General features: G+C 51.0%; 1 protein-coding gene across 5 annotated transcripts in view; it reads right to left on the bottom strand.

Annotated features, from left to right (window-relative positions):
* Positions 1-26,790, bottom strand: part of LOC141748445 (gamma-aminobutyric acid receptor subunit alpha-3-like) — a 99,013-nt gene that overhangs the window by 69,925 nt on the left and 2,298 nt on the right. The window contains exon 1 of one of the 5 annotated variants that reach the window (XM_074600508.1): positions 3,989-4,100. The exons of 2 other annotated variants lie outside the window; for them this stretch is intronic. The gene's annotated coding sequence lies outside the window, so the exon portion shown is untranslated. Of the gene's footprint in view, positions 1-3,442; positions 3,573-3,677; positions 3,742-3,988; positions 4,101-26,790 lie in introns of those variants that run through there. 2 more of the 5 variants (XM_074600509.1, XM_074600506.1) reach the window with 2 other exon arrangements.

Raw genomic sequence — 26,790 nt, 5'->3', positions numbered from 1 at the left:
CTGGTTGTTTGCATCCCTTTGTTCTGAAGTGAGCTAACTGGGATGCATGCATACGCCGCACAACGCCGGCAGAGACACCCAAGCCAGCGCCTACTGGAGGCAGCCCGGCCCCGCCAGCATCGCGCCCGACCTGCGCCAGCCAGCGCAGGGGAAGGCTTGGTTTGCCAGCCTGGATTCCATCATCTGAGATAGCCCCGATTTCTCCAACTCCCCTCGCAGTTTAGCGCTTCTTTGTGCCATAGAAACGCTGCTGAAGGCCAGAAGCTGCTACAGCGTTTCATAGGAATCAGAGAAGAAACAGGCAGCAGTACTTCCACCTACCTGAACCAAACTTGCTGTTTACCATCCACTTCGAGAAACAGCACCGGCTCAAAGCGAGAGGCACATGGCAGAGGAACCACACGGTCTTCAACTCACGAGCATGAAAATGTTTGTGCTTACCTACCTGAGAGGCACACATTGGCTCGTACGCACACACACACACACTACACAAGCCATAAACAACCTTCCCGTGAATCTGCCACACACATAAGGTGCGAGGCACAGGCGATGGTTACCAAACGCGTTGTCTGCAGCTCTGCAAGAGATGCCAACAGAACAGGATACTCGGGAACCAGCGGCACAAAGCAAAGAAATTAAAGGTTCAGATCAACACGGAAATCTTGGGAGCAAGTCTTAAAGTGGATCTCTTCTGTAGAAAGCTGGTAACGGAGGAACGAACTCGGTGCCCAACCCTCAGCAGCTTTAATTTTTCAAAACGAGAAGCCGATTGACAGTTTTTCCTCATCAAAACAAAATTAATCCCAGTATTGCATCTCGCTACTCAAAAACACATCCAGAGGGACTGTAGAGTGATTCACACCCACAACCGCTACAGGAAACCGTTTGCACTCAAAAGTGTAACAAGCCAACACTGATTCACCCACATAATTACAGGCAGACACTGATTCACAGCTACTGCAACTGCAGACGGACTGACTCACAACCAAAGCAACTGCAGACAGACTCAGGCTCACAAGCACAACTGGAAATACAACTGTGCTGACAATATGCACAGTCTGCAATCATACGTACACACAAATTCTTGGAAAACTAGCTAGCACCCTAACCAATGAGAATGCGCCTAGCCAAGCCCTGCGCTTTTTGCTGGCGTTCTTGACCTTCACCCCACAGCCATCTTTCCCGCGCCGATGGAACAATATCCACACCTCAGCGACGGTTCCTTCCCTGACAGCCCTCGCACTGGCCAAGCACGACTGCCAAAGCCTGAACCCAGACGCAGAGCCGCATGATGCATATTCAGACACTTGCCACATACAGGCACGATAAGTGTATATGGTGCAGGACATCAACATACATCCACTTTGATACCACATATCTGTGCGCTGACTGCACTGACTTAGTGTTCCCAGAATATAAGTAAATGCAAGCAAATATAATACATTTAGCCCACGGGCAAAGGAGATAGCAAAGGACTCGCCACTGGGCAAAAGCTTGAAAGGCAAGATTATTTACTACACTCTCTGCCTCAGTATGTAATTATGTCAGTGTTCAGCCTGGGTATTGTGCTACTTTTTGCAAACAGTTGGCAGGAATACTCCTACTGAGATGAGGGGCTGGGCTGCTTCTCCAGCGTTGAGAGGAGCAGGCTGAAGAGGACAAGGTCTACTTGGAGAAAAAGAAACTAAGGTGAAAGAACGGATTAAACAGGAAAAGACGAAGGAGAAGCTGAGAGCGAAGTGGGACAGGCGGCAGCCTATACAGACAAAGAAGAAAGAGGAAAGGAGAAAGAACAGGAGGAGGAAAGCTGCATGATGCAGACTGGTGATAAAAAGCTCCAGAAATGAGGAAAAGCAGCAGCCTCCCAGTGCTGAGCATGTCTTACAGCGGCGCAGAGAATGCATCCGTGCGTACCCACGCGCCGAGCTCTGCTGCGAACCAGGAGGAGATTCCAGGGGAAAGGACGCAGCCCCCAGCCAAGCATGTGCCGTGGGGCCCAGGTGCAGCCGCAACCCTTCCAGCTGCTCAGAGCGCTCTCGGAAAAGAGCAGGAGTGTCAGGCTCGCGCCCTCCTGCCTCTGTGCATGTGTGCGAGCGCTGCAGGGCACCCAGCCACCACGGGCACGGGCTGAAGGGCAGGCTGGCAAAGTCCACCAGAACAGCATCACCTCAGAACAGCCTGAAATCCTTTCTCCGCCAGGGGAAAGTTAAGAGACAGACTACAGAAAGGAGAGGACTTGCCTGAACCACACGTAGCGTCTTCTAGTTGGAGGCTGGACCTGCCTCACCACCTGTTATTTTTCTTCTTCGCATCCCCCCCGCATGGAAGCTCAGAGGACCAAGAGGTGAGGGAACAAGCCCGCTCTGCTGCTGCCATCAGAACAACTCAGGTGAGCAGCCACTCAGAGCTGCTCTTGCCAACTAGCCCATGACAGCAGGAGTCTCACCAGAGGGTCCCGGTTCCCCGTTTTGGTCTGAGGATGCTGCTGCGTTTGCAGCCAGCCAGCAGCAGATTCAGGGGAGAGACTACGGATACAATTGGCCAGGGAAATGAACTATTTGTTCAATTATACTTCTCTTGTCTAGATGAGAATCGTTCTGGCAGAAGGTAGAGCGAGGAACAATGGATAAGTGTTGCAGTGGGGACTGTCTCTAACGCTTAATTGCATTACGCTACTCCTTTTTAATGATCCATATCTCAGTCCTAGTAACTCTGGGGGGGAGGAGGAAAGATCTGGAGCTCTTTTCCCTTTCCTCCCATGCCAGCCTTAGAGACTGCAGCCCCCAAAACTCCTTTCCCTCCCCACCCCGACACAGCATCAGTGCCCATTAGGCCTGGCTGCAGGATTCAGGGGGAAATTTGACTTTGCTTTACTACACCGTCCTCCCCGCCCAGCCCTTCCCCTGCATTTACCGTCCGAATCTGGGAACGGGGCTCACTATTGTCCTCGTCCAGACATTTTCCATCGCAGCCGATTACAACCTCTCCCCGCTCTCCAGCCGGGTGGGCTGGAGCTCGGGGGGTCCCCAGCTCGGGGGGGCGGGGGGGAGGGATCCCGGCACGGCTCGGGCAGCCGCTCTGCTTCGGAGCGTGTTGCTCCGGAGCAGCTACGGGAACGGAGATGCTCCAACCCCGCGGCCGCCCTCCCGACCCCCCCCCACCCAGGGATGCGAGCCGGGCAGAGCCCCCCCTTCCCCCGCGGGGCGGCTGCTCCCCCTGTTGTTCCCCGGCCTGTAGACAATAGCCGGGGGGCGGCGCAGCACCCGGGAGCCCCATCCCCGACAGGGGGGGGCCCGCACTGACCCCCACCCCCGCACCGGGGTGGTTATTCCCCTCTCGGTGCAGCCGCCGGGAGGGGGGCGCGGAGCGAAGAGAGGAGCCCCGGGGTCGGGAGGGGGGGGAGCAGGGACACGAACCGCCGCCGCGCCCCGCACACACTCACCGCCGCGCCCGCTGCCCCAGCCGCGGTGTGGGGGGGGCGCCCGGAGCCCGCACCGCTCCGCCGGGCTGCGCGCCCCCGAGCCCGCCGGGGCTGCCAGCCGCCGCCTGCGCGCTCCTCCGGCCGCGGCGAGGGAGAGAGAGAGAGAGAGAGAGGGAGGGAGGGAGAGAGGGAGGGAGGGAGCATCCCCCCGCCTTCCTCCTCCTCCTCCCCGCGCCCCAGAGGAAGGTTTACCCACCCGCCTTGTGCGGAGCTGCTGCCCTCCCCGCAGCGCGGGCGGCGAGGAACCGAGCGCTGCCGCCCTCCCTGCCCCGGGTTGGGGCCACCACCCCAAGAGACGCGCCCCGGCGCCCTCCGCCAAACCCCGGCCTTGCAGCCCCTCGGCAGCCCCCCGCCATCCCTTCTGCGCAGGAGGACGAGCAGAGCAAGGCTGGCTGCTCCCAACGTCTACCTGTTGAAAAGGGGGAGCTCCCCAAGGCGCCGGTGCCTCTGGAAGGAGGTGGCCAGCACCCCAAGGGGTGCGCTGCGCCCCAGCTCCCGCCAACCCACCTCCTCGCTGCAAGGCCTGGCCGAATCCCGGGTCCGCCGGCGGGACAGGGAAGTTTAGCCCGCAACTTGGAATTGCTGAGGTTTATATCGCAATAAAACGGCACACAGAGGAAAACAGCTGCAGAGAAGAGGGGAGGAGGAAGAGAGATTAAAACGCAGCAAGGAGTAGGCAGTGAAGAGAAGGACAGATTCAGCGTGGCAGCGCGGGGATCCCAGAGGAAGGGCGCTGTGAGATGCGCTGGACGGAGCTGGCTGGGCTTTGGAGGTTTTGCGGAGCCACACGACAGCGAAGCTGGGAAGGCGAAAGCTGACAGTAAGGCGCACTCAAAATATATTGTCCCTGCAGAGCTCTCCTTGCTCAACACGCACTGCAAGACTCAGCCGCAGCTGTGACTCCAAGGTACATAACCATTCCTCCATCGCTGAGGATGCGGGATGAGATAAAGGATCATTACCACAGGCATTACTGACCACCCCAAAATTCCTCTTAAATACTCTTCGTTTTGAATACTTAAAATAACACGCAAACATACTTCAGGGCAAGGGCCCTGAAGGCATGAGTGATTAAATCCAGTTTAACTGTCAGTTCTCTGCCTTTTGATATCAGAAAATGACCCAGTTCTTGCTTCCAGGAGGAAGTTAGGGGCAATGTTCTACCTTACCCCTACCACAGCTATCCTGACTTTGGTGAGATAGGACCATTCATCATGGCCTGTTTCTGGGCAGCAGGAAGAGAACACAGGTTCTCCTTCAAAGCAAAATTCCAGCTCCCTGTGATCTGAGCATGGTCTTTACTAGTCCAGGTATCTAGACTTAAATATGAGTGGCAGCAGTTCAAATGCCAGCAGTTCTGCTTTCCTCTGCTGGAGAGGGGCCTTGGGCAAGACCTGATGAGCCTCACAAAGTCTGAAGACCAACATCTTCAGCAAAAGCTGAGCTTAGTCCAACACAGTGCCCCCACAATCAAACCTGACATCTCTTAGACTGGAGGAGGAAGAGTCCTCAGTGTTGCTGCAGCACTTGGGTCTCTTACAGGAACTTTGTGGCTACCACAAACGATGTGTAATCAAGATAAGTTTCTCCAGCCCTCAACACCACATCCAACCCTAGCTGATGGACATTAAATACTCACAGGACAATTTTGAAGCATCAGCAAACAGGCTATCGAGTTGTTATTTTCTGATCTCTGAAAGATATTTTGCCCGAGCTGCAGGGACCTTACTTTTGAGATCTCACACAGACAGCAAACGTTTTAATGGTCCTTAGACTGCTCATACATGAACGACAGCAACCAGCATGTGGTGTGGGGCTGTTCCCATTTTAAAAAGTCTGTCTCTGCATTGAATTCCTCCTGCCATAATCCAAAGCATCACTCAAGAAGAGAGCTGTGTGTGCATGCCAGCAGAAGAGCATTTTGCTGGTCTCCACAACTGGGGCAAATCATAGGATCATAGGAAAATTCATACTGGAAGAGATTTCAGGACATCATCTAGTTCAACCTCCTACTCAAAGCGCGGTCAGCTAAAGAAGAGCCCTCAAGCAACATAAGTTGTCCATACTTATTCACACTGAATTTCTGCTTACATCTAAGTTTCCTCCAAGGCACATCTTCTGTTGCTGATTTATATGCTTGTGAACACAAGAGTGTTGGCAAGGGAACAAGGAAGAGCTCAGCGGGAGTCCCAAGGCACAGCCATCCACTTGGCTAAAAGCCCCAAGCATCTGGTCCACCATCTTCCCACTGGAAGGTGACACTCCATTGGAGAGTGTCACCGAAATGACCATGCCCAGAGGTGGGACCAGACACAGGACCAGGCTAACTCAAGAACATTGGTTGCCTGGAGGCTGGGAGCAGAAAAGGCCCTAATACTTGTTCTTCCTCCTTTCCAAACTGACTCAGCTGCTGGCATGAACTGCCTCGGATATGAGAACAGGCATGAAACAATCAGCGAGACAAGCATACCCGGAGACAGGAATGACTCAGGATTTTAAACGGCTCATATTGAAGAGCATTCCAAAATCTACAGGTTTAAGTAGAGCTAACGATAGTCACAGGCAATGGAAATCATGCTTCTCTTGAGGCCTGCTCATCCATGAGCAACAGTGATACGGACTTCCCCAGGAGCAACATATCTCACTCCACTCTGAGATGCCTTCACCAAAGACTGCTTCCTCTGCTCAGGTCTCCTCTGACACTGCCAGCAACCTGAAACAGACTTGGGTGTGAGGCCCTTTATTGGAAAAGTTTTTCCAATAATATAAAAAACATATTAAACTCCTTGTCGCCACACCACACGCCAAGTTCTCCTTACAAGGGTGGAGGAAGTGGCCACAATTGGGGTCAGACATGAAAGAAAGGACAAGGTAAGGAATTACAAGGGTGTAGCCACATGAACAGTGAATTGCTAAGAGCAAGAGATACAGCACCTACAAAGCACCCTAAATGAGGAGGTCAGTGGACACACACATTGCAAACCTTTCCGCCGCTCCGGATGTGCTGATCCACACCATATCAGCTCAGGTGAACCCTTGGCAGAGCAGGCACCCGCGCACCACAGCAAGGCCTGCTTCTAGCTGCCAAACAGCAATAATCAAAATCTCCACTGCAATCCTGGATTGCAGGGGCTGCACCAGATGGGCTCCAAAGCTTTGCATGCTCCGTGTCCCTTGTGGTTTGGCTGGAACAGTAAGGGCTGGCTGTGTCACCACACCAGCTAGCCCTGCAGGGACACCAAGGGAGGCCTTATTAACGATGGAGGCAGTGGAAGTCCTCCTTCATCCCAGCCAGTGCTGAAAGCCAACTGATCCGTAAGGGAGGGGAGTATTCCTACCATCTGGCTAGTGCATGATGACAGAGCTAAAGACACAAGGGCTATTCAGCAGTAGCACAGGATGGCTTTGAACAACAGGGGATGCTGTTGGGGGGCTGGGGGGAAGAGTGCATTAGCTAGCTCAAGCGGTCCATCCTTAGAGAACCTTTTCTTTGCACAGGGTAGGGGTAGTGTTATTAATAGCTGGCATTAGCTAGCTGGAATTGTCTTGATCTCTGCTCCATTCAGAAGGAAAGGTAACCCTCCACTGAGAGCATCAGTCTCTGTGGATACATCCATCAATTTAGGAGGCATAAAAACATCTTGTGAAACCTGTAAGCAATTATCTTTTAACGCATCACTCCACTATAAGAATTTTTATTTCCTTCTTAAAATACGTAAGCTCCCTCCCTCCCCACTCTGCTCTCCTTTACCTGCTGGAACATCTACCTGAACTCTGGCACACTGCAGGAGAGATGGCTTTGAGGCAAAGCCCCTCTTATGGTGATCAAGGTTAAAATATAGCTGTTACCATATTACTGAAGAGTAATCGCTCAAAATGGAAGTACTGCAGCCTGGGAATATCTTTCTAATAATTAGCTAAGCCTTTCCCTCTCGTCACCCTGTTCAACTAGCCAGAATAAAAGTACGCTTAAGTTTTAGGACCATGCTACAGCACCCTTGAACTGAATGGGTTTTCAGACTTAACCCCTACTACAGCAAAGCAGAAGGGTCCTTTCTGAAGGTGCAGGCTGGAGCAAGAGCTTAGGGATGTGCGGCGGAGCTCCAGCACACCCACCTCTTTGGAGGCAAGTCCATGCCACCCATCGCCCATACTCGGCATCTGAGGGAGCTGGCTGCAGTTATGTTGCAATGACTGGGATGGAGGACTGAGCCAGGGAACAGTGACCTTTCCCAGTGCCAAAAGGCAGAAGGGCAGAGCGCTGCAGGAGACGTGCCCCGGTAACACGCAGCTCCCCAGGAGCACTGGTGGTGCGGACCTGCTCCGAGGCTGAAGGCTCATCAGCACAGGGAGGGAGGACACTGCGGTTAGAAAGGTCCTGGCTGCCTTGTGTGCAGGCACCTGCCTTGGCATGGAGTCGGTCCTGTTTTCCCCACACATAAGCTAACCCTGAGCACAGCAGAGTCCTTTGCACCGGTTCTGCATGAGGTGGCCTCTACAAGCGGATGTCTACATTCATTTTGAGGCCCTCTCATGCTGCTGGGGGAAGCAACCAGCCTGCAGTCACTAAGCAGATAGGTGGTTGATGCAGGCAGGAGACCAGCACAAAAGATACTCTGGCTGCATAGGGGTCCAACCCCTTCCCTGAAAACTGCTGGTTCCACTCACTGCCAAGGAGCACCATGCTGACACCCCCCTCCCAAAGAGCTGGGAGAAGGGGGCTCTCATCTCCCATCACCCCTTCCTCTCTCAAAGCACCCAGGGCCATCTCAACAGCCCTGCAGACCCAACTCCTGCCCAGCTGTCCTGGTGTTACCCTGTTCTCACTCTCCATCCTCACTGGGCAGCTGCCCCTTCTCTCCACCCGCCCGCTCCTTGCAACCGTAGCAGCGTCAGAGACGGCTGCTGCCTGGTGCTTTATTAGCCCATCTCCATGGCAACTCGCCTACAGCTTAACTCAGAGAGACCCCTATCTCGCCTCGGCCATAAATCTGCCACCCGCCTGCGTCCTCGGTCGGAGACGGGGGTCACCGCTCGTCCTGCATGCTGCTGGGAGCCTTGCTGCCACCACCCCAGCCTCCCTGCTGGGGCTGTCCCATGCAGGCAGCGGGGACGGCGGAGCTGCTGTTTGCCCTCTGCGGCACCATGTCCGCACTCCTCAAGCAAAGTCTAATAGTCATCCAAAGAAACAGTACCGAAAAGCTGGTGGTTTTCCCAGTTTGCAGGCAAGCTGGGGCCACCTATACAAACCAGCAACGAGCTGGAGCTCTTCCTCCTTTGGGCAGGGAGCAGAGTCCTGCGCCAGCCCCCAAGGAAACAGGCAGAGCACCGGGCTGAGACAGAAAGGCAGCATGGCAGCACCTCCTTCTCCCCACGGTAAGGCAGCCCCCTCCCCTCCTTATCCACAGTGAAGCCCCTAAAGCCTGCCAGGAGGGAACAAAGAGCCACCTAAAATGCAGCGTTGCCCCCGGTATCCAGAAACAGGTCAAGAGCAACCTTTTCCCCAGCACTGTTCAAAGGCAAGGCTCCCCTTCCAAGTGTTTCTCATGAGGACTGTCCTTTGGGCACCACCATACCAGTAAAACAGCATCACACGTGCTGGCGAGTTAAAAGGCTGGCTAGAACCTGCTGGTCCCCACAAGAGCAGACGTTCCCCCCATACTTTTTCCCTCTGGCGCTGGGAAGGGGCTGCTCTTTTCACCCTCTCAAACGGCACAGCAAAAACGTGTTCTTGCTGCTGAAACTCTCCGCCTCCAAACCTGAGACTTACAAAATGGAGAGAGGTTTTTCTTTGTGTCCCGCGTGTTATGCGGTTTGTCGCTTGATCCGCACATTTCAAGCGCCTGATAATGTTGGGGCTAAATCTTGGCAACACAAATGCAAAGGTGATGAGCTAAGACAGAGCCATCAAGTGGCCCACCTGAGGTCACAGACACAATCCATGACAAGACAGACGGGTCTAATGTGCACTAGTGGAAAAGACGACAATTTTTCCTCACCTTTCCACGTTCCCTGAGAGGTACTGAGGGGCATATATAATCCCAAAGGATGCTTGAAGCACAATTCGATGTTTCTATGCAAGATCACATAATCCTTGCTGCTTTAGATAAGGGCTCCAGTCTACCTGGGGTTTTACCCATAGCTTAGATATGCCCAAGGAAATCCAGAAGTGGGCACCGAGATAGCTTTTATCTTCATTTTACATAGATGCTCAGCATGTATATGTATGCAACAACCCAAAGGGATGAAAAACGCTTCTTGCAGGACACTGCAGAGCTGACGGTCTGTGTCTCAGCAGATCCTGGCAAAGCAAAGAACTGGAGCCTTGTTTCTACGACAAAACATGTCCATCCAAATCTCCATAAGCCAGGTCTAACTACATGGAGAAGTACCAGAGCTCTTCTAGCAGGGATAGCTGTCCTGAATTTCAAAAACTATATGCTGGCAGTGGAACAAATTCATAAAAGCTAATGGGCCTGAAAGAGACTGTATTTGTCCTGCAGTCCCTTGGCAAGGGCAAAAATAAACCTGGAGAGAAAGACCTGTTCACATACTCTCTTTCTTTTCTCTTCTGCAGTTAGAATAGCAGCATCAGTTCAAAAAATCCCCCTGTGGAGTCATAAGGTTTTAGATGCCTCAGCATTTCTATTTCTAACATCGCGCATGCTTGTCAAGCTCAAATATGCTTAAGCAATTAAGGTACCTAACGCTCATCTAAATCAAGCGCTCAGGAAGGCTGGCTTGAAGAGTCTTGCTTGTTTGCTTTTCTGATCCAGGGTCCTTCTGGGTTTGTCTCTGCACCCACAAAGCTGTGAAGCCAGGGTTTTTTTTGTTTCGAAAGGGAGAGTGGCATGAAGCCAAACCCTGGAACTTGAAGCAGGGCCAAATATGAGGAGGTTCACACTAAAAATTGCTGGAGTTGACAACACCGGCTGAAGCGTTTGGAAAGTGTCCGATGTTTGTATTACATGGAATATGTTATTCCAGGTCTTCCCACCCCTCCAGATACCTTCCTCAGCTTTCTTTGTCAACTCAAAGGAGACGCTGGTCTCATCGTAGCTTGATAAACTGAGCTCCGTCTACAGCCACACACCAAACAGTGAGCCTCCTGGTGCAAAGATGCTGCTGAGCTTCAGGTGCAAAAGCCATTAGGAGAATAAATCCCAAGGGAAGCATGAACTCTGGTGCGCTCAGGAACCTGCCACATCTGGAAACTGACTGTACTTTCATCAAAACAGCAATTTTAGGATCCTCTCCATCAAGCAGGACAGTTAGCCATTGAAGATTGAGCCTGTCAGCAGGAGAGCAGAAGTTTTGTAAAGACTTCAGGTGAACCTGCTACTTTAACAAGAGCTGTAAATGTCACCACATTGCATTTGCCATGGCCCCTGGAAGGACTAATAGCTTGTCATGTTTGGTAAACTTTACAAGGAGCACAGGAAGCTGAGGGACAGGCAACTGCCTAACACTGAGTGGATCTCATCAGCTCTAATTAGCTGAAACAAAACAGCAGAGACTGAGGTAATAAGAGCTCTTCATGACATTAAGGTGTGCGGTGGCTGCAGGAGACAGGACACTCCCAACCACTGGCTCCTGGAGGCTGTCTCGTGGGAAGCTGAGGCTGAGCCAGAAGCTCAGTAGTTAATGAAAGGAGGAACTGCTCAGGAATGGTTCACGTGTTACCCTTGTCCTGGCGCGTGGTGAAGCACAAAAGGGGCAGTTCAGAGCGCGAGGGCTGTCTCCCTGTCACTCACACATCTTCTCATGCATACACCACCTGCACAGCTGCTGCTGGCGTGTAAGGATGCCGGAGGACTGGCTTATCCATCAGTCCAGGTCCCCTCCATCCCTTGTTTCATTAGGATTGATGACAACCCCTGTTCTCAGAAACACCTTCAGACATGTGCATTGGAAACCGCTACACCGGTTGCCTGCCAGAGTTGGGCCAACACTGAGGCAGACAGACAAGGACTAGATGACCTTCAAAGGTCCCTTCCAACCCAACACATTCTATGATTAGGTTATGGGTCCCAGGGTGAGCAGCTGGGACCCCTTCCTGACACAGTGCTTTGGAGCATCCAGCTTTAGTTGTGACTACGAATGTACCACCAATAGTCAATGCTCTCCCAGGGCCTGTATGCTTCAGGAGGGCATGGGTTGTTTGTTTTGGGGTTTTTTTGTTTGTTTTTTTGGTTTTTTTTTTTGTTTGTTTTGGGGGGTTTTTTTGTTTTTTTTTTTTGGGGGGGTCGGGGTTTTTTTTGTTTTTTTTTTTTTTTGTGTAAACAGCTCAGAGACAAGCAGCAAGAGGAGTTGTGCATTTGATGATTGGAAGGCACACGGTGGAGCAAAGCAGCTATGCATGGGACAAAGAGGCACAGGGACAGGCAGAGTTCTGCTGCTGCTATCAGCTGTCTGGCAATGGGACACGGAGCCTCTGGAAATGCAGTCAGCCTCAACCAAATAGGAAAACACAGGCCCAGGGAATCAAAGGACACTGAACATGAGAAAAGAGATGGTGTAACTGCTCCCAAACCAGCAATACTCATAACAGGCCAGGTTGCATGACCCCACACAGAGGGAAGTCCTGGGGCTGGTTGAACTGTGGTGAGCATCACTGCTTCCACTCAGCCCCATATCCCAAAACGCACCAGGAAATTTGAAACAGCAACTTTTCCCCAAGTCTTCTCCCTCCCACACCACCTGAAAACAGTCAGAACAAGACAGTCTTACAATGGCTTGGTCAAACACCTACCAAAGATTCAGGTTAGTTATTTCCTTCATATGCCTCCCTAGTGCCAGGTCCTGGGCTATCCAGGTGACTCCAAAGCAGCAGCCACCCTGAGCCAGGCTCCACGCTCTGAGCTCCCCCAGTACTGATACACATCACATGGAGGGCTGGACACGGGCCCCAGCTGTTTGAGGGCACCAGCTGCAGCATCTGAGCAACAAACTTTGCAGGCTTTACCAGAGCAAGCTTTACTTTGTTCCAGCTGATAGGAGGGGAGAGGACAGTAATCAGCAGGGCCCATTCTGCTCTTCCCAGTCCAGCCGGCCCCACCATTAGGGAGGGCAGCTCCTCCTGTCTGGGAGCCACAGCACGCACCACCCTCTTGATTGGTAATTAGTGGAATAAGAATGCTCAGTCAGCTGGGAAAACTGCCTGACTAAATGACATCCTCAAGTGCTTTTAATCCAAGTAAGGCATCCTCTCACTTCACTGCTAATGGGCTGCAGTGGGAAGCACCAAAGTTTCTGCTGCGGACCCACATGCATCCAGGAACACTTCTTTAGCTAATTCTCTCCAGGATCCATGCCAGCAGCCCCAGCTGGTCACCTGGGAGAACCTCCTAGGTCCTGCCAAGAGTTTGTGTCAGTAATTAAACGGCCTCAGTCTCAAAGCACTTGCTCCCTCCCCAAGACATCGTGAGCATATACTGTTTAAGGAATAGCCCAGGCAGAAAGGACTCTTGCGGCAAGGAACACGGCAGCTACAGAAAGCCCAGAGCCAGGTTCAAGGACAGCCGCAGTGCTATTTTCCACATACAGGGCTTTAGAAGTGAAAGAACAGAGGTTACCAGTCGAGACAGAAGCTGCACAGCACCTGGCAAATCACACATCGGAATATTAACTAAAATAACCCTCTGCCTCATCTCTTTTAAATTCAGATGCACAGGGGAATCCATCAAGGTAATTTATGGTGTGTAGCCGCTGATATGCCAATCAAAGGAAGCCCAAAGTAACAAGTGTGTTAAAAGAGACCTCATTGATCGTTATCTGGACAAACACAGGCTTAATTCCTTCAATCCCAGTTAATCAGGCTACTTTGTTACATTTGTTATACAAAAGGGTAAATGATCAGTGTGAAGCATTAGGCATTAGATATGCAACCCCCAGATAGCTTCCCTTCTCTGGAGGGGGGCTGTGGAGGTGGTGTTTAGTAGGGCACATGTTCTGGAGAAAATCTGAAAGGTCACCAGCCACAGGTTTTCAATAGGACATTTTTTTTTTTCTTCTTCTTTCATAAATGGAAATTTCTCCACGCACAAAGCCCCAAGATTTTGATGAAAACCTGTCAATTTGCAGATGCCGAGATGATAATTAGGAAAGCAGAAAGAAAAGAGCTGTACTGAATTCCAGGAGCCCACGACCAGCTTTCGCAGAGGGCGCGGGCTCACACGCTGTGCCAGGAGCAGCGGAGCAGACCTTGCTCCGCGGATTGCAGATCTGGAGCCATCTGAGGTGCCAGGAGCTGCAGCAGGAAAAGTACCACTACAGCAGCTTCTCTTTCCGCCTCCTGTTTAACAGCACAAGCAGAGATCTCTTTTCCTACGTCTAAAATATTTTTTTACTTGACAAGAAAGCCATTGTGCCCAGGTCGGTAGGGACATTTTCACGTGGACTGACGTGCTATTGCATTACCGTAAGCTGTAACATCACGGCAAGCGGAAAAGTCTTGAGAGCGCAAGAGGTAATGCACAGATCAGGACTAGATCTGGTCTTATTAACTACAATAATTACCGATCTGGAAGAGGAAATAAGCAGCACGTTAATTAAGTTTGAAGAGTATCTGAAACAGAGGAGCTGCCAATAACAAAATGGAAAGCAGCATATAAAGAGGCGGGGGGGGCGTGTGTGGAGAAAATCAAGTAAGAAGAAAGTAGAACCCATCAGCAAAGGGAGAGGCAGTGAAGAGAGGCTGGAGGGGGGGCGGGGGGGAGGACGAGGTTCAAACCTACCTCACCCCAGTAGCCCCAGAAGTCTCTTGCTTATCTCTACCTTTTTCCATGAAGCTAAAGCAGCCCCCAGGAAGGAAGGGCTTTCCTACATGTCCTTCTGAGTTTTTATTACTTCAGCACTATTAGGAGGAAACAACGGAAGTTTCATCCCCAGATAAGATGGGAAATTTTGCCCACTATTAGTGAAGGTCCATCTTGGGAACCTCCAGGGATTCATCCAAATTAGAGTCTCTTGCTGCAGACTGAGGCAATACAGCACAGCGTCGCAGCCTCGCGCGCAAACCAACACAAGGTACCTGCAAAACCTCGCCCCTTCCTAAGGATGAAAGTGAGGGGCCTTGGGGTTTTTTTTTGTTTGTTTGTTTTGTTGGGGTTTTGTTGTTTTTTGTTTTTTTTTTTTGTTGGTTTTTTTGGGGGGGGTTGAGAAGTTCAAAAGCTACAAAAAGCTTTTGGCGAAGCAGCCTTCAGATGCCAAGGGAACCAGGCAGCGACGTGCTGCAGAAAAGCTTCTGCTGAGCAGCAGGACGACTGGATGGAGCTGCACCCTCTCCAGGACAGAGATACGCTCCGAGAGCACAAGCGACCACCCTCGGAGAGGCGCAGACACACACCCTTCTATCGGGTTGCAAAGCAAAAGGGTAAATTCCCTTTCCCTGCCCTGACAGTGGCAGCATTTCCAGCTTTGCTATGGCTGTCTTAAAGTTGCTACGCATTATAAGCTTCTTTAATGCAGACTATTTTGTTGAAGATTATATCTACATCCAAAGGTGATGTTTCAGCTGGCATGCCTTGGAATTGCTAACAGAATGACATCACCACTAATTAATCAGCCTCTGTCCTGGGCATTTCTCAAATCCCCTGAATTCAAAGCATAGCAATTAGTCACACATTCCAGCAGAAATTGCCACCTTCCTTTTGTCTTGCTTTCATCTCCCACTTCTTGCTCACACACATGCTCTGTAGCTCTGCTGCTGAGCCAGCCCGAGCATCTATCCACAAAGAAGCCGATGACATGGTGTTGCTTAAAGTCCACATTTGTCTTGCTCATCATCATCATCATCCCTGATGGAGTGTTGGCCAACATCAGTATTAACAGAAGCAGAAATGCAAAAAGGACAAAGAAACAAATATTTTCCATACTGCTGCAGAGAGCTGGACTCCACTCAGCTCCCAAGCAACCTTTCTGAATGCCCTTCAAAATGCAAGGGCATAAACACATTCTGAACGCACACAGCAGGAATTCCAGATTAAAAGGGACAAGAGGGAGTTCAGTGGCTGACAGCTCTCCCTGTCAAGTCAGGGGTGTTGGGACCGGCTGGGGAGGTAGGGATGACTGAGACAAGGCCACACTGGTCAAACGCTGGGCTGCAGACAGGACCCTGGGACATAAAGAGCAGCCAAAGCATGTGGGGAGGGGACTAAAGTCCATAAACACTGCTATGGCCTCAACCCTCTGCTGCCAACAGCCTGTGAAGCCTCTCCAGAAGCGATACCCACAGGGCTGTAGAGTCAAGCACTCAAATCAGGAGTGCCAGAACTCAGAGCAGCCCTGATGCCCTTACACACAGATATAAAAGCGGCAAATTGTGATACCGTTTAATTATATAATCCCATTACTTCCCTACAGGACCCGCAGCTCTTCCAGCCAGCCAGATGCATCTATTCCAGACTGAATTAGAACAACAAAGTAGCAGCAGTTCCTGTTTACAGGGAACTGCTATTTGTTGCAGATAATGAGGGACAAATAGCAGATAGCCATAAAGCTGCAGAAAGACAGAGGATGCTCATCTTGTGAAGGCACATTGTGGGAGCAGATTCTGGCTCTTACACAGTACCAACAGAAGCATTAAAACCCAAGTGTCCATAGGAGACACTTACTTTGGTTCCCAGAGGTACAGGAGATCTCCTGGGTCTGCCTTACAGATGTGCCAGGCACCCACTGCTATTCCTCAGGAGCAGCTGCACCGCAGAGAGCCCTCTGGGGTGAACTATTCCAAAATCACAACCCTAGATGTCTCCAGCTTGACAGCCAAAAGCATTCACTGCTTTTCTGCTTTAAGCTCTGCATGTCAATTCTCACAAATTTAAAGAGAGGATAAAAATAACCTGTCTTCCAGTAGTGCTGGTGTGAAATTAAATTCATTACCATGTGTGAAGCAGCCTGATACAATAGTGATGAGTACTACCACGCAGCAAAGAAGCGGATCCTACAATAGGCAAAAGAAAAAAAAAAAAAAAAGGAACTAAGAGCCACATTGAATGCAAGCACTGGGCATCCTGTGCGCTCAATGAGACAGAGGTGCTTCAGAGAAGCTCCGTGGGGGTCAGGTAATTGGGCTGTATTGATGCATATGCACAGCATGGGGTGGGATAAGGTACAAGAGACAGATTCCATTTTCATCTCCCAACTCCTGAACATCAGGGCTTCACTGCCTGAACATTTTGGTAACAACAGCATACATAGTACAGAGAAGCTTGGTAAAGAGGAGAAGGTTAAAAATGAAGTTAGGGGAGGGGGGAGGAAAAAAAAAAATGAAGAGAAAAAGTCGGGACTAATGATATCAAGGTAAAGAATACCAGGTTTGCAAAAAAGTTCGGCTACTTACAAGGAAGAACAACTTGAAAAAGGCTAATCCAAGAGCCACTACTTCCTTTACTCTAAAAACCATAGCTATAAAAGAGAAAGATATAAAGAGTGTAAAGGTCAGGAGAAAGGGACGATGGGCGAGTCGAAAGGTTTGCCTCTCTTGGTGGGAAGGCACACATGTGAAAGCAGGGCTGTCAGAGTGACTCCCGGCAGCCTAAAAGCCGGGCAAAGCACACTCAGCAAGCACTGCTAACCCCTCCTACGACTGCAACACCCGTGAGGTCTCACCACAGCCTCTGGGCAGTCGTTTTCAGCTGTCGGATGCCTTTGCCTGGCTTGCGTTTTCCTACTGCGGCCTGAGCCTCACAGATCAGCAGCCAGCTGTCCTTGGCCTCCAGCCCACAGCAAACACATCTGGAAGAGTCGTGGATGGCAAACTACTGTCGGCCCAAGAAGGATTGATCACGTGGATTCATTTTACTGCCTTTGAAGGAGACAGAGGGGAATTAGGAGGAAAAGACACCGCATAAAGGTGCGATGGAGCCGTTGCCAAGAACTGGACAGACCTCACTGCGCATCGGCCGCACCAGGTTTCAGCCCTGCCCTGTTCGTAAGAACCAGAGTTACAAGGATGTGATGCTGGCAGCTTTTTCATTTTAAAGTAGTTTCTGATGGATTTTCTACTTCTTTGAAACGTCAACTTTGACTTTAAAAATGTAAAATGAAACTTTTGAAAAAACTGCATTTTTTCTTCCAGGTCTTACATTTCCACTTTAAGCTCCCTACCAGCCAGAACAGCAATAAGAAAGATGAATTTTTCAGAGGAGACAGAACAATCTCTTTCAGTTCTTTTCTCCTTTTCATCCTTCTATCTTCACCTGTGTGACAAAGAAGTCAGAATATTTGAGCAAGTAGCTACCAACTTAGTCCCTTTCTTCACTCCCATTTTACCAACTAGAAAAGCAGAGAGGGGTTTCCATCGCTTTGAGGAAAGTGGAAAGGCCTAGTAAGTCTTCCCATTAGAAAATAAAAAATTAAACCAGAACAAAAAAAGCTTTGTCAGATGAAAACGGTTGAGAAAATTCAAAGAAAGAGAAAGCTATTTCTCATGAAGAAACTACCCATTTGAACCAGCTTCAACTCTTGTGCTAAGAAATTCCTCTTAAAAAAAAAAAAAAAAGGTTTAGGACTTGCTGCTAAAGGTACTTTTTTTTTTTTATCCTGGGCTGATAATATCAACTAGTTTGCAAAACCAAGCCCTGTGATGAGACAGTTAAGAGAAACAGGAAAGCTGCCTTCGCCCCTTCCCAGACAAAGCCGAGAGGCTGCAGAGACGGGCAGTGCTGTGCACCGACTCCTGTGCTGCAAGGAACCGACCCAGACCTGGGCCTGGCCCTGAAGACAGGGCCAAAAAAAGCCACCACCACAGTCTGCGGGAGGTGTTTTATGGTGGCATTAAACACCTGTGAAAGTTACCCAGGTTTGGGGAGATTATAGCCTGCGTGAGAACAGCTGCAGGTTCTCCTAAAGCGCTGATAGAAGGAAAGCCACATGTGGGGCAGCACCGGGTTGTGCAGATCAGGACCGCTTTCCAAAAGGGACTGTTGTCCTTTGGCAGTGACTAGCACCAGAATGCCCTGTTGCAGTAGGCCTAGAAAGAGGCATCCGTAAAAAGGAGGTTACTGAGGGATTCCCTCAGCTATTGACACACCGAGATACTTGGCAAGACGCTCGCTCTGGAAACTGCAGAGATACAGATGCTGTGCAAGCTCCCTCTGGGGCTTTTAAGAAGTGTCTGACTCAAATGGAAATCAATGTGAGGCCGGAGTCAACTACTCTGGAGAGAAAAAGCTCCATCCAGAGCCAAGCCCCAGGCCAGCCCCCTGTGCTGCCCTGGGGCCGAGAGGCAGCGTCCCAGGGCCCTGCCTAGCTTGTGGTGAGGGAGCAGCACACCATGGGGAGCTCAGGGGTTTGCACCACGTTTCTAAGGGCTTCCCTTCACCACAGCACTGAGGTTTTCCCCCCTGCACTCCCTCTTTATTTTCTCAGGCTCTACCCACAGCCCTTGCCGGTCACACTCGCACCCCTACGCCTGGGGCAGGACTGTGCCTTGGTCCTGGGACAGCCAGTGGCCAGCAAGCTACAGTGCTGCCTGCAAGGGTGCAGCAGCCCTCCTCCTGGGCATCACGGCACGGACAGACCACAGGCTGTTAAGCTTGTTTTGCCAAACCCAGCTGCTTCCCTCCCAGTTCTCAGACAAAGCTGAAAGGGGGAATGACTTGTAGCGCAAGGAAAGCTCCCTAAATCACAGCTGTATCAGGCGCCATGGCAGCAATAGATATGCTTGAAGGGCCAGCCAGGCCACAGTCATAGAATTGTAGAATGGCTAGGGTTGGAAGGGATCTTAAAGATCATGTAGTTCCAACCCCCCTGCCATAGCCAGGGACACCTTCTGCTAGACCTGGTTGCTCAAAGCCCCAACCAACCTAGCCTTGAACTCCTCCAGGGATGGGGCAGTCACAACTTCTCTGGGCAACCTGTTCCAGTTTCTCATCCCTCTCAGGGTAAATAATTTCATCCTAATATCCAGTCTAAGTCTACCTTCTTTCAGTTTGAAACCGTTACCCCTCATGCTATCGCTATACTCCCTAATAAAGAGTCCTGCCCCGTCTTTCCTGTAGACCCCCCTTTAGGTACTGGAAGAAGCTACGAGTCCTGCCGGGGGTTGGGGGGGTGACACTGCTATGAGGCTGATTCCTAACACGGGGCAGAAATGCATTCGCTCCAGCTGAGACCCTGCCGCTCTCTGTGCCTACGGGCCGGCAGAAGGCCCGCTGCCGGCAGCACAGCGACGGGGGCGAGAGGCATCGCTGCCAGCAGCAGCGCCTTCCCGCAGGATTGCCCAAGGAAAGAGCCTGCAGGAGCCCAGCGAACAGGCCGGGCTAACCGCAACAGACGGTGCCCATCGCCACGGCTTTGCTCGGTCGCCACCACCCTCGTAGACCCAAAAAAAAAAAAAAAAAAAAAAAGAAAAGCGTCGCCGGGCCGGCAGCGGGGCAGAGCCCGGGCTCCGCTGCCGGTTCGGCGGGTTCTGCTGCCCTCTGCCAGCCAAGCGCCGCTGCTGCAGGGCTCCGGGGACACCCGCACAGCCCCCGCCACGGGGCCACACAGGCAGCGTCGGCGTCCCCCCCCCCCGTTAAACGGGAACGGGGGCTCTCAGAGCAGCAGCCGGCAGAGACACCTCCGTCCTCCCCCCCCACATCGTCCTTGCAGGGGCGGACGCTCGTCCGCGCATCAGCCCGGCCACAAAACACTCATCCAGGCTTCAGACCAAAGCACCCGTGAGGCAGAAACCTCTGCACCGCCGCTGGTGGCAGCAGATTGCCAGATGAGCACCACAGAGCAGAAGAAGCAGGGGTCCGGGTATAAAGAGATACAGCGTGTTTTATTTATGCATAGTTATTCCTGCAGAGAAGTGATCAATCAGCAGGCAGGGAGCTCCCTGGGAATTTCTGTGCAATACCAGCACCTGGTTCCTAAGGAAGGAGACTGATTCAAGGCCCACTCTCTGGACTCCAGCAAAATCCAAGTTCTCTAGTTGCATGGACACAGACCTGTCTTCTCAGAGAGGCTTCTTCCCCCCAGCTTTTACACAGCGCTTCTGGCAGCCCTTAACACACACTTCCCAGAGTGCCTTCGCTAGGCTCACTTGCTCACATGCTAAGAAAAAGCTGTAAAGCAATAATAGTGTCACCTGCAGACATGTGCCACAGCCATTCAGGTCAACCAGTGCATTTCTGGTAAGTGGACATGTCCACAGGAGACCTCTGCTTTCCCAGATGAACTTACATTTTTAAACTGAAGTTTATTCAAGCATTTGCATCCCAGTGATGCATGAAAGTGTCCCTCTGCAGATAAAGTGACTCCAAGATGGCTTTTTTGTGTATCTGGCCTTTTTTTCTTTTTTTAACAAGCTTAGCTATGAATAGTTCCTCCTTCAAGTTGCTGCCTTTCGGTAGAGTTAGGGTTTGAGCTACAAGCTCTACTGCCCCAGGCAGGGCAGACCCCAGCCTGTAAACCTACCCTGCAAGGGAAGGAGCGAAGCCACAGGGCTAAACCCCTTCCCAGCAACTGCAGATCTGCAGAAGTTCCCTGCCCACACAATTGTCCCAGCTGGACATCTGGGAAATCATTGGCTTTGTTTTTGACGGACAGGGAAATTCAGTCCCCCCACACCTGTGTTAGCATCCCACAGAGAGCGGGCAGCACCTCTAACCCTGGCTCTGCTGAAAGAAAGAGCTTCAGCACAAACAAGCTTCACCCCCGCAGCTCCCAACCGTGCCCAGACAACAACTTCGCACTGAGCATTTGCCGGTTTATGCTACTGCAGGCATCCCATGGGCTCACTGCAACAGGCTCATGCCTCTCCTTCACACTCCCCCTGCCAAGCAGGCAGCAAGGCCCGTTGGAAGACAGGTCAGCTCATTGCCTTCAGGATAATCCCCTCCACCAACCCACTGTGATCCTAACCCTGTGTCTGCACCCACCATAAGCCACAGAGGCACAAGGCTTCTCAGAAAGCCTTCACCTGCCATGCACTGCTGTAAGATCTGGAGAGTCCCCATAAACCCATAGGTTTTCCTTTCCCATTAGCACTCCTTGGCTACTCACAGCTTGGGGGCAAGTGGGGTTGAAAAACCTTGGTTTGATCTCCAAGAGGAAGATCAGCCTTGAAGAACTGTTCAGACAAAGCGTGACATAACAGGGTATCTGTTTCTTCAACAGATCTGCTCCTCTGCATTTGTTTGAAGTCTGACCTGATTATTCTTGCAATTGTATTTTTAATGCTCATCAGGTATCCTTAGAGAAATGGATAGTCACTTTTTTTAGATCATACATATGCAATCAGACAAACAAAATATAGCTCACCTGCCCTGTTCTTCCCTTCTACAGCAAAAAGCACATCCTTAACAAATGCTCCAGAGAAAGCAATAGCTATTCAGACGGGACAGAGCACCAGTTTCTGATCCGCCTTGGGCACACGCACCAGAAGTGCCATCTGTCTTCATTGTAGGGCCGAATGCTGCCCTCATATGGGAATAAAACAAAAAAAGTTGTTTCCCTATCACCCATGCAGTTGCCCTACTCATATTAGGAGTTCATGCACGCAGTGCTTTCCCGTAGTATTGTTCTCACATAGTTGTACAAGTGTACCTTGATTTTTAAATTGACAAGTTCAGCTCCACAGGTGCTTTTATTCCTGTTTTATACAGTCTGTTAACCATTGCCTGGACAAAACAGAGGCAGGAAGGATCACTGGGTACTTTGCAGTAATGCCCTTCCCATGAGTGTGCCACCAAAAGGAAAGGGGCACTAATTCAGCCCATGGGGCAGCATCAGGTGAGCACTTTGTGACTCCTGAGATGGCACCCACATGCTCTGTGGCCACCTCCCCCTCAGGCAATCTGACCTTAGCAATGAGGGAATGAGGAAAAGAGACTGGAAGACCTGCTGAGGCGGCAATCACCTACAAAAGCCCAACCAGCCCACAGTGTGAACTTGGGACACCACCTCCAACCTGTGAGCACGCCCCAGGCCCCTCTGGTCTCTGAGGCTCAGCATGTGTTACAGTTCTAGGGCACGGGTAAGATCCATAGGCAGCCCCTGAGGTCAGGGAATGCCATCTCTTCCAGGTGCCTGACCAGCTCAGCCCTCAAGCCCTCCATGAGCTGTGGCGTCAAGGCCTCATCTCTCGACCTTGCTGTTGAGCAGCTTCTCTGTCACAGATCAACATCCCCTCTCAATTCCTGCCCCAGCACTCCCTTCCCTGCTATTAAATCCCCCAGCCAGGCAGGGTTGGGGTCAGGGTCAGCAAGCCTGGGAGGCAGAGGAGCTCCACACACCAGCCTCAGCAGCAAGAGCCATGGAAACCCCCCTCCGGGCCTGAGTTAGAGACAAAAAGTTTGAGATGCTCCAGAGTGCTGCCATAAGCAGAAACCATGGACACAGGCAGTCTCTGCACCTCATAAATCATCAGGAGGGGGCAGAGAACTCGCCACCATTTCATCAGTTAATTACAACTGTTAATCATATTTTCATTAACCTGAAATGAAACTGCCAGCATTCCCCCCCATTTCCACCCCATGCCCCAAATCCCATTTCTCAGACGGCGGTTCTCTATCAGCCAGGACACATGCTGTTCTTTGCAGCGTGCATCTGGCCAGCTGCCTATCTACAGCCATTCCCAGACCCTGCTGTCTTGCGTCTTTTCCACATCTGCATCCCTTCCTAGGCCTCAGTAGGCATACGTACTGCCTTTGCTACACAGGTGACACGTTTAATCCCCTTGTACTCTCCCAACTTTGCTCCAGGTAGCCTCCTAACCCTGCTTAGGCTGGGGAAAGCCTGCAAGGTTTTGACTGTCAGACTAGCGACGTGGTTTAGCGATGGTTTTTGTCAGGCTTAGGTTGATGGTTGGACGCGCTGATATTGAAGGTCCCTTCCAACCTAGACAATTCTGTGATTCTATGTCGCTGTAATAGCACGCCTCACTTTCCCCTATTTTTTTAAAATAGACTGGTGCTGTAAGCCTGCTCCTGTAAAGCATTTTGCGCTCTCCATGTACACCTTTAAACAGAGCTGTTCACGCCATGGGACAGACAGGAGGGACAGGGAAGCCCTCACCCTCCGCAGGGCAGGAGGTAGCTGCATGGGCTGCTCTGCGCTCCCCTGGGGATGGAAAGCAGAGTTAATAGCTCAGCACTCATCTTGCAACAGCCAGGCCTTCCTCCCCTATGGATGTCGGCATGGGCTGCAAAGCCCCCGTCCCACAGTGCTCCAGGCCCCGCCGCCACCACCACCAGCAGAAGCTCTGCACACTCCAGCTCTGCTCCTGCTCCCCTGTCAGCTTCCACTCACAGCTCCCCATGAGGAGAGGAGAAGGGGTGTTGATTAATGTTAACTGAAGACTCTGGGTGCTACACCTTCCCCCAGGGTACAGAGAAATAATGAGCAGCATGACATTTGAGGTGCCCTTTGCCTGTGCTGTGACAGCAGCGCGCCTCAGCCCTGCCCGAAGGGACAACTCACTTCTGGGGTGAGAAGGGGATTCAGCATCCCTGTGCCTTAACTGCTCTCCCTTCCCTGCTCCAGCACTCAGCCCCACGCCTGGAAAACCCCCTCTTCCAGGCTGGGGCATCACATCCCTCATGTCTTTCTGCTCTTGGGAAAGCAAAGCAGCCCCCAAGCAGAGCCCAGATGTTCCCTAGAGGAGCAGAACCATCCCCAACCCTGCTAAGCACAAGGTACCACATCAGGGGAGCAGCAGTTACCAAAGGCTGGGGGAGAGTGAGGACATGAGAGCAACCACAGAGCTTACTGCTCAGTTTCCTTTGGGTCAGTCTTGGCCTACCAAAATCATTCCCAGTCTGAACTAGGTGGCTTGAGAGAAAGTGGTGACCACCCTGGTCAAAGCCAAGCCCTGCAAGGGGCAGGACAGCACCTCTTCAGCCTCCAGAGCTGTCCCAAACTTCTTAGATGGGGATTTTGCACCTCTTCCTCCATTTGCTTAGTCTGTTCACCCACCCCTAACACCCAAGAGCTCAACTCTTCACTTGCTCCACTACCTGCAGGGCTGAAAGGAGGTCAGGGTCAGAAAGGCAGCCAGAGAAGGGAGGAGAGCTTGGTTATAAACCAGGACCAGAGACTCCAAGCTCTGCAGTTGCTTTTGCCTCCCCCTCCTCTCCCCCACCCTCCAGGAGCCTCAGATGTGCTAAGCAGCCTGTAAAGGTGTTAATGGGGAACGTATCACCTCTGTCACAATTGCGGTGCAACATGGCACCCGGCACAGAAATGAGATATAAAGAGTGTACTTACTCTCCCAGTGTGAAAACTGCTGGGTTAAATATAACGGAGGCTTGCTGACTCCAGGAAGCATGGCTGATCTCTTCATTTGACAGCAGAGTGCTTACTTTGCCAAACAGCCCTCAATCCCTCTGGAGCAGGCAATTTCTCCTGTGTTAAATGTGTGTATACATTACCAGGTATGATAGAGGTGCATAAATTGCCTTCATTGTACGTATTTCCGTGGAAAGTGTCACCACACGATGCCCAGCTTTTTTTTTGTTGTTGTTGTTCAATGAAGTTTTTTATTGGGTCCGAGTAACACTGGTTTCTGCAAGATGCAGAGCTTAATGAAGGAGGTGTGTTGTAAAAAGGGCCCGAGAAACCTTCGACACCTCCCTGGCAGCATCAAGCCGAGACACGGCAGACAGGACAGAGGGTTGCTACCGATCAGGACCTGCTTTCTGTGGCAGCCTTGAGAGGCACCTGCCTTTCAGTTAGAGCTTCAGCCACAGATTTCCTCTCCCCTCTGTGCATCAGACAGAGTCTTGGAGTGAGGATAACCTGCATTTGTAATATACCGTCACACCGAGCACAGACTACTTGGCATTCACCCTAGGTCTTCCGCAGGATCACTTGTAAGCCCTTGGACTTGAATCCAGCACAGGCCATCCTTATCAGCCACCATCGGGGAGAGTTTAAATGCCAAATAAACACTCCCATGAGTTAGAGACCTGCTCTCCCAGCTAAGCAACTCCCACACCTTGCACCCGTGTTAGGAGTCTGCAGGTGCTCACCATCATTAAAAGTGAAGCTTCAAACACAAAGCCCTTTAAATTCAGCAGTGTGCTGAGTTAGTTTAGCCATGGGGGCAGGAAGGGGGAAGGAGGCAAGAAACAAGACTTACTTCTACCAGAAGTGGCCATCAGAGTTTGAAATTAGCCAAGAAAAAAATTCACAAACCAAACATTTTTAATGGTAAAGGTGATTAAGTATTGCATTCCCTGCAACTGCATTCCTCATCTATCTGGTTGCGTGGGAGCTTCTGTTTACAAGAGGTCTGCAAATCAAAATACAGCCGTTCTAAACAAGCTGGCCTTGCCAAACACTTATTCTGCCTTCATCCAGCTAAAGTTACTGGGTTCATCAGCTGAGGACCGTTAACCAGCTGAAACTTCAGGACACCCTAGATAGAAGAACTTACCAAATCACCACTGCTGGCCTCAAACTCCAAGAGCTCAAACCTTATCAAAAGTTGAAGCACTATAAGCCATTTCTTATACCGGACTAGCTAACTGCCAACAAGGTCAGAATACACCACTCACCCTAAAAAAAGCCAGCATTAATATTTACTAACTGAATGCAAGCTGCATAACAGGTCTTATCTGCGCTGCTTATCTCTGCCAGGTTTAAGAGCAGCCCAATAAAGACATGTCAGCAAGGCTTTTTTTTTTTTTAAAAAAAAAGTGCCAAGGGATCTTGTTGTAAGTGAAGATCTTTGAGAAAAATGAGGAGATTCATTGCATTAAGTGCATGGTATAAAACTGGGTTAGACAGGACTGCTGTCCCTAGGGAGCTGGCTTTGCCAGTCACCTGGGGGGAAGCATCTTTTAGAGAAAAGCCAAACAATCCTCAGTATTACCCAATGCATTTAAAAGCATGGCCCTCTACCAACCCAGTTTTCCTCCTCAGCTGGGAGCACCCCCTGGGTGCACGGCACCCTCAGCCCCCTCTGTGCATTACCCTTGCTGGGTGAGGGCATACCACAGTGAACGGCATAAGGCTACCACCCTCCTAACTGTCCTGCCACAGCCCACATCTTCATGGCAGCTACAGCTTTAGCATCACCTTCCTTTGCAACACATTAAGCTAATCCAGGTCATTCTCCGTAGAAACCCCGAAGAGTAGCAGCTAATACGTCCCAGCCCATTTTCAAGGGAAGACCACATACAGAGCTTGCCAGCTTTCTTATATCCATGATAATTTTATATCGCTTCATTTTATTACCTAACACTGTGACACAGAGCAGTCCAGGCTGCAGCTGGAACACCGTGCCCAAATTCGCAGCAGCATCTAAGGGACTGTAGACTCACTGCCAGGAGAAATGAAAAGCAAGGGAGGCTTATTAGCCTTGTTTCTTCAGG

This window comes from Larus michahellis, chromosome 9 (genome assembly GCF_964199755.1).
Source record: "Larus michahellis chromosome 9, bLarMic1.1, whole genome shotgun sequence".
NCBI lineage: Eukaryota > Metazoa > Chordata > Aves > Charadriiformes > Laridae > Larus > Larus michahellis.
This window is presented reverse-complemented; position numbering and strand designations above follow the sequence as displayed.